General features: G+C 37.2%; 1 protein-coding gene across 5 annotated transcripts in view; it reads left to right on the top strand.

The window, feature by feature from the left end:
* LOC144977420 (uncharacterized) overlaps positions 1–13,888 on the top strand; it is a 241,665-nt gene that overhangs the window by 127,091 nt on the left and 100,686 nt on the right. For all 5 annotated transcript variants that reach the window (XM_078922612.1, XM_078922618.1, XM_078922613.1 and 2 more), the window contains one exon: positions 5,433–5,582. The gene's annotated coding sequence lies outside the window, so the exon portion shown is untranslated. The remainder of the gene's footprint in view (positions 1–5,432; positions 5,583–13,888) is intronic.

Genomic DNA, 13,888 nt, shown 5'->3' on the forward strand with positions numbered 1-13,888 from the left:
CAAAAACAGATCAAATGAACGTTTCGGGTTTCCCCTTTATCAAACTACGCCACTACCACATCATCTCATTCATCTGTGGTGTTTCAATCATTCTGTTTTGTTGATAAAGGGGAAACCCAAAACGTTCATTTGATCTGTTTTTGTAATTCAACTTCACGTTATTATTTATATGATCTAGACAGAGGACACCTGAATCTGTCCAGACTTTTCTTATTATAGATAGTATGCGATTGGGTAAGAAGCTCACAACATTGCCATCCAGAAGTATAACGGACCACCACACAAGACTCTGTGTTATCATGAACTTTAATTGTCTGGTTGATACAGTTAAGTGAGAATTACTCATAAACGTGGATTGCAAAAAAAAAAAAAAAAAAAAAAAAACAATAATAAAGACCCGAGTGACGTCAACTTCGAACTGTCTATAGATAGTATGCAGATGACGTCACTCAGGCCTTTGTTATTGTTCTTGCCATCCGCGTTTGTGAGTTGTTCTCACTGAACTGTATTAGCCTGACTATAAACGTTCATGATTACACAGAGTTTGTGTGTTGGTCCGTTATACTTCCGGATGGCAATGTTGTGAACTCCTTGGCCAAGCGCATTCTATCTATAGATAGTATGCGCTTGGCTAAGAAGCTCATAACATTGCCATCAGGAAGTATAACGGACCAACTCACAAAACTGAGTGTATGCATGAACGTTTATAGTCGGGTTAATACAGTTCAATGAGCATTACTCATAAACGCGGATGGCAAAAAAAACATTAATAAAGACCCGAGTGACGTCATCTTCGAACTATCTTTTGCACCCGATACAAGGGGCAGCGTGGTTCAGCGGTATGGTCTTTGCTTCGAACCCAAAAGGCACCGAGTTCGAGTTTTCTGACCAATTAATGTTTAATCACGGGTCTTTCGAGATTAGGAATCTGGTAAATACCCCACGTGATTTGGGAAATGTCGTCTGCTATTGTCTAGACCAGACAAGATATCAATTAGCCTTATTATCACAACACCACATAATTATCTCCGCTGTAATCACTTTTTATCTGTTGACAACAACAATGTGCCCGATATGAGTTCCGCCGTACTCTGGGGCAAAAAAAAACAACATTTAGCCAGAATACTCGTCCTTCAAATATTTTTATCTATCGATCTATTAAAACAGAGCTGCCGACTTAAAACTTTAAAAATTCGTAGTTTCCAAAGGAAAAAAAAAAAAAGACAAAGTCACTGTAAATATCTAGCTTTAAAAATAAGTAATTTGCTTTCAACATGGTCCAAAAATGCTCCAAAGTCCTGAATATACGTTCTAAGAAGCTAGACTTTCCTTTTCAACAAGATTTATCGAGTCAAAGCGTAGCCATCGTTAACTTATAGCCTGACACTGAAACCCGAAAAGACTGGCATTTTGACGTCATTATTTGGTTTTTGCACCGCCTAGTGAGTTGTCGTTAGTAGTGCTCATGGAAACAAGTGGTCCCATTGGTTGAACTATCGAATACAACTCACGATTTGTTTTCTTTTGTGGCCAAAGACTGGCATTTTGACGTCATTTTTTGGTCAGTGTCAGGCTATAAGTTAACGGTGGCTACGGTCAAAGAGACCTATGCTGCTCTGTAAAAATGAGTATTTCTACGAATTTTTCTTAGAACAAGGTCGGTCTGATTAAAATGACCCACTTCTTGTCAAAAGCCCTTTAACCTTTGACCTTTGGGAGTTCCAAATTTTAGAGTCCATCCATCCATCCATCTATCTATCTATCTATCTATCTATCTATCTATCTATCTATCCATCCATCCATCCATCCATCCATCCATCCATCCATCCATCCATCCATCCATCCATCCATCCATCCATCCATCCATCCATCCATCTATCTATCTATCTATCTATCTATCTATCTATCTATCTATCTATCTATCTATCTATCTATCTATCTATTAGTCTATCCATCTGTATCTATCTATCTATTTGTCTGTCTGTCTATCTGTCTGTCTATTCCGTGATAGGATTTAAAGATATGAAAGATCCGCCCCTTTAAACTGATTATAGTTTTAATCTCTCTCTCTCTCTCTCTCTCTCTCTCTCTCTCTCTCTCTCTCTCTCTCTCTCTCTTTCTCTCTCGATGTCGATCGATATTAGGCTATTTAAATTGGAGCGGGGCGAAGTGGCCGAGTGGTCAAGGCAGTGCACTGTGATCCGGATGACCCGGGTTCGAGCCCCGCTTCAGGCACTTTCGTTTTTTTCCTTGAGCAAGATTATTAACCCCCAATTTGCTCACGTGGACAACATGGGTGATTCCTGTTGGCATCAGACATCTTGTTTGATGAGTTATCTATATTCCTTCGTGGAATGCCTAGGCGACCATATCTTATGATATCGTGGCGCAAAAGGCAATTTAATTTTTTTTATATACATTGGAGTCTGGTCAATTTTATTTTATTTTTTGAAATGTGTTATTTATATATTTATTTATTTATTTATTTATTTATTTTTTCCTTCAGAATATGGTAGTGCTGTTGACAATGTGCCCGATACTAATTATTGTTGACAACACGTTGTAATCTGTATAGGTAATACGTAACGCATACCCAGAACCCAGACAGACAGACTGACCTGGAGCTAACCCCATGTATATCAATATAGTAACAACAGGATAAATCCGATCAGGTGTGCTCCATGATACACGAGTCGACCAGGTTACACAACACCCCTATCGCTATCAGCACACAATCTCAGTTAATTAATTCACAGAAATCCCGAGTCCCAGAATAGGCTTCAACAGTCGCGACGTCACTTCCCTCGTAATGACGCATAGTAAATTAGTAACTGGTTCTCTAAACTATCGGAACAATGGCGGACGTCCCCCTTTGAAATACTTCTCCGACGTGAATAAATGTGTATCCAGAAGAGAAAAACATTATAAATCTGATCATGTTTTGACGTTTATACATTCTGATCACATGACACGTGGAAAAGTTCTCGCCAGCATGACGAATAAAAAGTACCGATTTTAGATAGAATGAAGATGACGTCACTCAAGCATTTGTTATTGTATTTTGCCATCTGCGTTTGTGAGTAATGCTCACTGAACTGTATTAACCAGACTATAGACGTTCATAGTTACACACAGTTTTGTGTGTTGATCCGTTATACTTCCGGATGGCAATGTTATGAGCTTCTTAGCCAAGCGCATACTATCTATAGAACCAAGCTGCTGGTTGCTGGGCGTACGTAACATCAGACTATTGAATCATATTGATGGTTCTTCTGTGACCTCTTGTTGCTATGCCTGTCAAGCTATTGACATGGATGCCTTTTTAACCATCATCTTATAGTACATACAGTGTATACACTTTTGGAAATTACGTCAGATATTGTATATTTTATTTAAAGTCGTTGAATAAACATTTAAGTTGTTTTATTTTTGACTCGAAAATTTGAAATAAAGTATAGATAGTATGCGCTTGTCTTAGAAGCTCATAACATTGCCTTCCGGAAGTATAACGGACCAACACACAAAACTATGTGTAACCATGAACCTTTATAGATAGTATGCAGATGACGTCACTCAGGCCTTTGTTATTGTTTTTGCCATCCGCGTTTGTGAGTTGTTCTCACTAAACTGTATTAACCAGACTATAAAAGTTCATGGTTACACAGAGTTTGTGTGTTGGTCCGTTATACTTCCGGATGGCAATGTTGTGAACTCCTTGGCCAAGCGCATTCTATCTATAGTCTGGTTAATACAGTTTAGTGAGAATAACTCATAAACGCGGATGGCAAAAATAATAACAAAGACCCGAGTGACATCATCTTCGAACTATCTATATTTTGGTCCTCAAAGCAGCCGCTGACCGTGAACCGAAGACCCATCGCCATGAACTTTTATAGTCTGGTTAATACAGTTTAGTGAGAACAACTCACAAACGCGGATGGCAAAAACAATAACAAAGGTCTGAGTGACGTCATCTTCAAACTATCTATACAGTAGTCTTGTAGTCTGTGCCCATAGCCACCTTAAGTGCTTTCCTATTACCCGGAGGAAAGAGCCCACAGATCCTGAGCATCACTCACAATTTTAACACAGATGATTGAAAACATGCATCGTGTCGTCATATATTGCGATGCAACTCCTTTTATCATCAGTGTGTCAAAATATTGTGAGAAATACTCACTAACTGTGCATCACCTATTTGTGTGTTTGACCGTATCCATCGTTCAGTTATATAGCCTGACACTGAAACCCAAAAAGACTGGCATTTTGACGTCATTATTTGTTGTTGTTTTTTTTTTTTTTCACCGCCGAGTGAGTGAGTTGTAGTTAGTAGTGCTCATGGAAACAAGTGGTCTCATTGGTTGAACTATTGAATACAACTCACGATTTGTTTTCTTTTGTGGCCAAAGACTGCCATTTTGACGTCATTTTTTTTGGTCAGTGTCAGGCGATAAGTTAACGATGGCTACGGTTTGACTCAACTGTTTTATCCAGACTTTAAAAGTTCATGATGACTGATAGTTTTGTATGTTGGTCGGTTATACTTCATTCAGGATGGCAATGTTGTGAGCATCTTATCCAAGCGCATACTATCTATATAAAAGCTCACGTTAAAAAAATAAATGTAGATAATAATGAGACAAGCATAGGAGTTGCGGTAATCACTTAATTTGGTAGTCACGATTATGGCTTTATTTGGCCTACATTCAGTCCTGCCGATACGTCAATGACAAAAAATTATTGTTTTTTCTGTCTGTTTATTTATTTATTTATTTATTTATTTATTTATTTATTTATTTGTTGACAAGGGGTTTTTTTATTATTGTCCATTGCATATCTATATTTGTCTCTCTCGAGTCGTCTCATCACATCTGTGTTTCTGTTAGTCTGGTCGCGAATCTGTTGTTGTTTTGTTTTTGTTTCTATCAATAACGTGTCTGTTTATCTGGTCGTTCGTTTCCATAATATGTCAACGTTTCTTTCTTTATTTCTTTCATTTTCTCTCTCTTTTTTGTTTGTTAATTATATTATTTATGTATTTAGGTCTTCCACACACACCCCCCTTCCCTTCCTCCCCTATAAATAGTATGCGCTTGGCGATGAAACTCATAACATTGCCATCCAGAAGTATAACGGACCAACACACAAAACTGTTTAACCATGAACGTTTATAGTCTGGTTAATGCAGTTAAGGGAGAATTACTCATGAACGCGGATGGCAAAAAACAATATCAAAGACCTGAGTGAGGTCAACTTCGAACTATCTATATTCATGAAACGTTCTATGTTCTTTTGTGGAAGTTGTCATATTTCATTTTTGTTCATTAATTTTTACAGGCCACAAGTCTACTCCTAGCAGCTTTAGTTATCTCATAAAACAGGCGAAATATTTTAATAATTTTTTTTTCTTCTTCCTTTTCTTTAAATTTCAGGAATCAGAAATATCGGCCATTTCCTTGATTGGAGAAATTGGTCAATGGATTGAGCGTCTCGCTTAACTTTGGAAGTGGATAACGTTTATTTTAGTCGAGAACAAAACACATGTACTATGGTGAGAAGAAATCAGCTGATGACCTATATCGGTAAGTTGGTGTGAACATGTTATGATGTGAAATACTCGTTCTCATACCCTTCTCTCCCCTTTCTATATCTATCTATCTATCTATCTATCTATCTATCTATCTATCTATCTATCTATCTATCTAACTGTCTGTCTGTCTGTCTGTCTATCGATCTATCTATCTATCTATCTATCTATCTATTTATCTGTCTGTCTGTCTGTCTGTTTGTTTGTCTTTCTATATGTTTGTCTATTTATCTATCTATCTATCTATCTATCTATCTAACTGTCTGTCTGTCTGTCTATCGATCTATCTATCTATCTATCTATCTATCTATCTATCTATCTATCTATTTATCTGTCTGTCTGTCTGTCTGTTTGTTTGTCTTTCTGTATGTCTGTCTATTTATCTATCTATCTATCTATCTATCTATCTATCTATTTACCGGTCTACCTTACCTACCTACCTACCTACCTACCTACCTACCTACCTACCTACCTACCTGCTTATCTACCTACCTACCTATCTATCTATCCATCCATCCATCCATCCAGCCATCCATCCATCCATCCATCCACCTATCCATCTATCAATTCTCCTCTTGTCCCAGTAGGCACATATTCCATGCATAGCGATTGAGTCATCGTGTCTCGTGTATTTAATCCATAGACAATGTCTCTTTACAGTGTTGTATCATTTCATTGTTACTCGTATTTGAAGGATTCCATTTAACAAACACGCCAAGCTTTGTGTGATATTATGAACAAACCAAACACAAAAAGTCTACTATCCCTATTGAAAAGCCTGCTTTTGTGTATTAACTTCTTTGCACTCGCCTGTAATAATAGGCTTATTTGTTGTAAAAAAGAAAGAAAAAAAAAAGAAGAAATCGGTCAGACACAAAGATATTTATAGTTGGTCCATAATTAGGTTATTGAGTGCGCAATTGTGCATGCACGCTTATGTGTTACAACTGTTTCCGTGTTTTGGGTTATTGTTGTGTTGAATTTTGTTGGGTTTTATTTTGTGGGGGTTTAAAAAATTTTTTTTTTTAAATCCCTGCTATGCAGTTTTAAAAGAGAAAAATAGATACATTTGCATACATTTGTTTTAGCATTGTAATCTCTCTCTCTCTCTCTCTCTCTCTCTCTCTCTCTCTCTCTCTCTCTCTCTCTCTCTCTCTCTTTTTTTTTTCTTTCTTTCTCTCTTTCTCCTCCCACCTCTCTCTCTTCTCCTCCTCTCTCCTCTCTCTCTCTCTCTCTCTCTCTCTCTCTCTCTCTCTTTTTTTTTTTTTTTTCTCTCTCCCCCCCCCCCTCTCTCATTCTCTCTCATTCTTTCGCTCTATCTATCTCACCCTTATATAATATGTGTGAGTGTGTGTGTGTGTGTGTGTGTGTGTGTTTGCGCGCACGTGCATGTTTGTGTGTGTGTGTGTGTGTGTGTGTGTGTGTGTGTGTGTGTGTGGCAGTATGAATGCTTATGGATTCGTTAGTCATACATAACATTCAGATTACGACTCCTCAGGCATATCGTGTCACCAAAAGTGTGTCTTTCTTCAACAAAAGAGAAAAACCCTGACAGGGCGAACCCGACAGACAATACAAACAAGCGGGTGATTGGATGGGAGCATCACCCTTGAATCATATACCTATGATGTTCGCATGGGTGTACGATCCGATAGTGATGTCGTTTCTTCTTCGCTTTACTAGCCTATCCTGCTTCTTTGGTTTGTGATTGTATTTTTGACAGGGGATATTTTTTTTTCTGTAAATCTTCTGCCTGTTTGTTCTTGGTTATTTATAATTTAGCTTATGATATCTTTAGGTTATGATTTTGATTTACATTTGTACTATTTTTGTTAGATTGCTTGTTTTTTTGTTTCAGCGGTCTCTCATATAACATCAATTGTGTTGAAAGAGACCTAAAGCAACAAACAAACAAAAATAAGATAGATAGAGGACGTGATTGATTAAAAGATATGGAAGCTGGTACAACAGGGTTTTTTGGCTCTCCTTTAAAACTTGTCATTTTTTTCTACATGTGAATGTGACTGACCCTTTGTCCTAGAATCAACAAACAAACAAAAAAAAAAACAATACAAACATCTATTGGAAATTTTTTAATCTTTACAGTTATGTACTTAGTAAACAAACCAAAACAAAAAAAAAAAAAAAGAAAAAGGTAATACTGTTTTATTTACTTACCAGTTAACTCACTCAATCCTAGAGATTTTTGTTACTTTTCAAAATTGGAAATTAAATAATGTATTAAAAATGAGCATGTAGGCTACATAGATAGTTATATTCAACTACCATTAACATGTAAAAATTAAAAGTATAAGCTTTGATACTACGCCTATAATTTGTCTCAGAATTATTTTTAAAAAAATAGGCATGGAGTAAAAGTAACCCGGGTAAACTACTGATATAGATAATATGCGCTTGGCCAAGGAGTTCACAACATTGCCATCCGGAAGTATAACGGACCAACACACAAACTCTGTGTAACCATGAACTTTTATAGTCTGGTTAATACAGTTTAGTGAGAACAACTCACAAACGCGGATGGCAAAAACAATAACAAAGGCCTGAGTGACGTCATCTGCATACTATCTATAGTCTGTGTTAGGGTTGAGGGAGTTAAAGGTTCAAATATCATATTATTTCCTATTATTTAATTCTATGTTGTCTAGTCGTTTGACACTGGCCTTCGGATCGAAAGATCCAGGGTTCGAGTCCCGCTCTGAGCGTGCGCATAGTTCGGAGTCCTTGGAAACGTCTCTTGATGACTCACATTCTCTCACTGTACCCAGGTGTAAAATGGGTACCTGGTCGTTAACAGCGTTGTCTCTGTCCCAATATAATGTAATATCGCCTAACAAGTATGTTAAGTGTTGCAAAAATAGGTAATTTTGGAAATCCGCCGTTTTGTTTTTTGTTTTTGTTTTTTCTTGTGTTTTAAATTAAATATAGATAGTGAATGAAATTGACGTAACTCAGGTTTCTTTTTTTTTTTTTTTTTTTTGTCATCCGCGTCTATGAGTAATTCTCACTAAACTGACTTCAGACTTAAAGTTACACATGGTTTTGTGTGTTGGTCCATCATACTTCCGGATGGCAATGTTGTGAGTTTCTTATCCAAGTGCACACTGTCTATTGATGCATTGCGATTATCCAACCCCCCCCCCCCCCCCCCCAAAAAAAAAATGTAAAAAAAAAAAAAACAATCAACAAACTCACAACATCCGCCAGCCGGATATAACTTGCCAACACACAAAACTGTGTGTAATCTTAAACATTTATTGTCTGATTGATAGAATTTAGTGAGAACTACTCGTAAAAATGTTTAGCTAAAAGCAGTAACAAAGACCTGAGTGACGTCAATTTCGTTCTATCTATAGATAGTATAGATAGTTCGAAGATGAAGTCACTCGGGTCTTTGTTATTGTTTTTTGCCATCCGTGTTTATGAGTAATTCTCACTAAACTGTCTTAACCAGACTATAGATAGAATGCGCTTGGCCAAGGAGTTCACAACATTGCCATCCGGAAGTATAACGGACCAACACACAAACTCTGTGAACCATGAACTTTTATAGTCTAGTTAATACAGTTTAGTGAGAACAACTCACAAACGCGGATGGCAAAATAAATAACAAAGGCCTGAGTGACGTCATCTGCATACTATCTATAGACGATCATGGTTACACACATATTTGTGTGTTGGTCCGTTATACTTCCGGATGGCAATATTATGAGCTTCTTCGCCAAGCGCATACTATCTATAGATACGTTCACAACATTGCCATCCTGAAGTATAACGGACTAACACACAAAACTCTGTGTAACCATGAACTTTTATAGTCCGGATAAAACAGTTCAGTGAGAATTACTCAGAAACGCGGATGTCAAAAAAAAAAAACAAAAAAAACAAAAAAAACCCAAAAAAACAAAAAAAAACAAAACAATAATAAAGACCTGAGTGACGTCAACTTCGATCTATCTATAGATAGTATGCAGATGACGTCACTCAGGCCTTTGTTATTGTTTTTGCCATCCGCGTTTGTGAGTTGTTCTCACTAAACTGCATTAATCAGACTATAAAAGTTCATGGTTACACAGAGTTTGTGTGTCGGTCCGTTATACTTCCGGATGGCAATGTTGTGAACTCCTTGGCCAAGCGCATTCTATCTATAAGGAAGATGTATTTATAGGTTTGGGGCAACGTGCCCATAATATTATTTTCAGGTCTGATAACCGAACGCAATGATGGGCCTGATTTAGCGATGTTGTAATGGACAGTAACTTTTGCTGGTTTGAGAGAGTACATAATATTTCCATTACAACAATAAGCCCATAACAATTTGAATGATCAGACAAGTATATATCGGGGGGGGGGGGGGGGGGGGGGGGGGGGGGGGGGGGGGGGGGGGGGGGGGAGGGGGGGAGGATGAGTTGGACTGATATATGGGAAGGGGGGGGGGAGATTGAGTGTTTTGGAGACAGCTGCACATATTGCATGCGCTCAATATCAATGCGATTTATCGATATAAATTGTCGATTTGCGAAATTTTTTCACCGATTAATTATCGATTTGTTTGTACTCCATTCTCGACTTTAAATTAATAATAATAATAATAATAATAATAATAATACTAATAATAATAATAATAATAATAATAATAATAATAATAAAAATAATAATAATAATAATAATAATAATAATAATAATAAAAAATATTCAGAAAATTGAGTGTGTTGGTCCGTTATACTTCCGGATGGCAATGTTATGAGCTTCTTAGCCAAGCGCATACTATCTATATCCCCCCCCCCCTTTCTCTCTCTCTCTCTCTCTCTCTCTCTCTCTCACTCACTCACTCACACACACACACGCACACTCACACACACATACTCATATTCACACATACAGACACACACTCATACACACATGCAAGCACAGGGACACTCATTCCTGCCAAGTTGTACTTGAAGTTTTGTAGATGGTTTTAAAGATTGAGCTTTTATAATAAATAATATAGCGCATTATCCACTAAACGTGCTCAAAGCGCTTTACAAGGGGTCCCTGGACAACAGCAACATTTAACACGTAGGACGGGACATGACGTCTGTTAGGCGATATTCCAGGGGATTTTTTTCGACAGAAATAACGCTATTAACGGCCAGGTACTCGTTTTACACCTGAGTACGGTGAGAGAATGTGAGTAAAGAGCCTTTTACAAGGACTCAACTACGCGCCGAGTGAGCTGAGGCTCGAACCCAGGACATTCCGATCCGAAAGCGAGCGTATTACCACTAGACCGCATAGCCGCAGTTTTATGCAGAGCTGTGACAAGACGGAACACGTGTGGGGTAAAGAGAAAGTGGGGTAAGTCATCACAACTAATACGTAGGCTATGTAGCAGGGTTGCCAGATTAATTTCAGGCATTCTGCCAACTGGATTTTAAAAATCTGCCAAATACCACAAAAATCTGCCAAACCGTACTATTTATAGTTCCCCCTTTGAAAACTCATCTGTTTTGTTAAACAAAAAATTCGCAAGGCCGATGTCATAATATTTTGTTTTCATTTCCCAAGTTTTAAAAAAATCACTAATACATAAAAATTGCCATGGAAAACGTGGAGTAGACCTATACATTCATCCCTGGGCCTCAGAAAATAAAATCTGCCAAATATCTGCCAAACTGCCAAACTGATTTTTCTCTGCCAGACGACTTCAAATTCTGCCCCCCAAAAAAGGACATTTGGCAGAAAATCTGCCAAATTGGCAACCCTGCTATGTAGTCTTGTGGCGTCAGCAGCTGCAGTACAGCACCACAAACTGAGCTAGGGCGAGCTGACCCGCTCAAGGCCACACAGGGCAACGGGCATTCGAACTCGGTACTTTTCGGGTACGAAGCAAAGGCCGCAACGCTGCCCCATCGATGGTCGAGTTTTCTGAAAACGAGTTTTTCGTGTTTTGTGCGGCTATGTGGTCTTGTGGTATGACGCTCGCTTGCTTTCGGATCGGAAGGTCTTGGGATCGAGCCTCAGCTCGCTCGGCGCATAGTTGAGTCCTTGGAAAAGGCTCTTTACTCACATTACAGTACTGAGGTGTAAAATGAGTATCTGGCCGTTAATAGCGTTGTCTCTCTCCGAAAGAAATTGTAATATCGCCTGACAAGCGTCATGTCCTGTCCTACATATTTAAGTGTTGCCTTTGGCCAGGGACCCCTTGTAAAGCGTTTTGAGCACGTTTAGTGGATTTTACGCTATATAAAAGCTCAGTTTTTTTTCCTCTTTCTTTCTCCGTACAGAGTAGGGCAAAATGGTCCTCCTGCTATTAGCACAAATTGTCGTAATGAGTCGGGGTCTTCATAATAATAAACAATAATTGGAATGTTAATAAAGAAAGAAAAACCGTTATAAAGATCATATTGATTTTATCGATTTTGTGGTTTGTGGTTTTGTGGTTTTGTGGTTTCAAACAAATAAATGTCTGAACAGAATTTTATTTTATTATGAAAAGAACAACAGCTGTCACTTAAAACTCTGAGAGTGCAACAAATTTAACGTTTTATTAAAAACAAAAAGAAAGAAAATACAAAACAAAACAAACAAATAATAATAATAATAATAATAATAATAATAATAATAATAATAATAATAATAATAATAGATCTTTATTGTCCATAAATATGGCAATTTGTCATTTAGTTACAGTTGTTATAATGTTAAACGATAACTAAGATTGAACAGATATTTCACTCCTACTTATTTTCTCTCTCTCTCTCTCTCTCTCTCTCTCTCTCTCTCTCTCTCTCTCTCTCTCTCTCTCTCTCTTTCTTTCTTTCACACGTGCGATATACACAACATAAACATATTCATTTCGTTTTCAATTTGTTACGATTGTGGCAATTCGACACCAAAAAATATCATCATTATCAATTGGTCAGTTAATCTTACATTAAATAAATTAATCAGTTAATCAGTCAACGAATCAATCCTTGGTTTTTCTGTACCATATGAAATATTCAAAATTTTTATTGCTGATGGAACGAACGTTGATTTATACTTGTTAGTTCTACATTTAATCTGACAAAACCTTCTCCCAGATGGTAAAAGACTAAATTCATGGTATAAAATATGTTTTTTATTGTTGGTAATTGAGAATGCTTTCCTTTCTATTGCTTTTCCATGAATTCTTTCTACTCCATCAAGAGGATGGTTTATTATTTTTGATGCCTCTTTGATAGATTTTGAAATTTTTGATTTATCTTTAAGTCGGCATCCTCCAAACCATATGGTGCAGCCAAACGCAATTACACTTTTAATCAATGAGTCATAAACTCTTAACATAGTTTTCTTCCTTACTTGAAATGTTCTCAATTTCCTTAGGATGTATAATCTTTGGGCAACTTTCTTAGAAATTATATTAATATGTTGAGAGAAATTGAGGGAACTATCAATGGTTATTCCTAAATATTTAAAATAGTCAACTATCTCAACATCATCTTTACCGATCGCCACACACTTTAAGTCGTTTTTATTTTTTACACCAAACACCTGTTCTTTCGTTTTTTCAACATTTAATTCAAGCTGATTTTGTTTACACCAATCGGTGAATATATTTATTTGTTTGAAATAATTCTTTTCGGTAACTTTATCTTTTAATAAGCCAAGAATAGCAGTATCATCTGCATATTTCACTATAAAACAATTTTCAAAGGATGGTCTGCAGTCGTTGGTGTATAAGATGTACAGGATTGGGGAACTCACACAGCCTTGGGGACATCCGTTCGACAACGTTCTTTTGTTGGAGATATGTTCACCCAATTTTACACATTGCGGTCTATGGGTCAGAAACTCTTTATACCATTTAATAAGGTAGTTTGGAATATCCATGCTGCACAACTTTTGAAGCAAAATATCTGTGTTCATGGCATTAAAAGCTGACGAAAAGTCGACAAACAGGATTCTGGCGTAATTCGAGGGCGTTTGGTCAAGGTGTTTCGAGATCAAATTTGTGGCGGTTAATAGTGCGTCTTCAACACTGAGAAACTAACCAACAAGAACTACAACAAAACAAATGTGACCCAGCGTCACATAACAGTATTATATCGGGAAGGATCGGTACCTTAAAAGTGAACGTAGAATTAAATTAATTTATATTTTAAAAAACAACTTTCATATTTTACTTTGTAAGAAAATGCACTTATTCTCCGTCATACCCCCCCCCCCCCCCCAACCACCACCAAAAAAAACAACAACAAAAAAAACCCCAACAACTTGAGCTTTTATATAGGGCAATAGCCACAAAAGGTGCTCAAA

This window comes from Berghia stephanieae, chromosome 7 (genome assembly GCF_034508935.2).
Source record: "Berghia stephanieae isolate SIO BIC M18660-M18661 chromosome 7, UCSD_Bste_1.3, whole genome shotgun sequence".
NCBI lineage: Eukaryota > Metazoa > Mollusca > Gastropoda > Nudibranchia > Aeolidiidae > Berghia > Berghia stephanieae.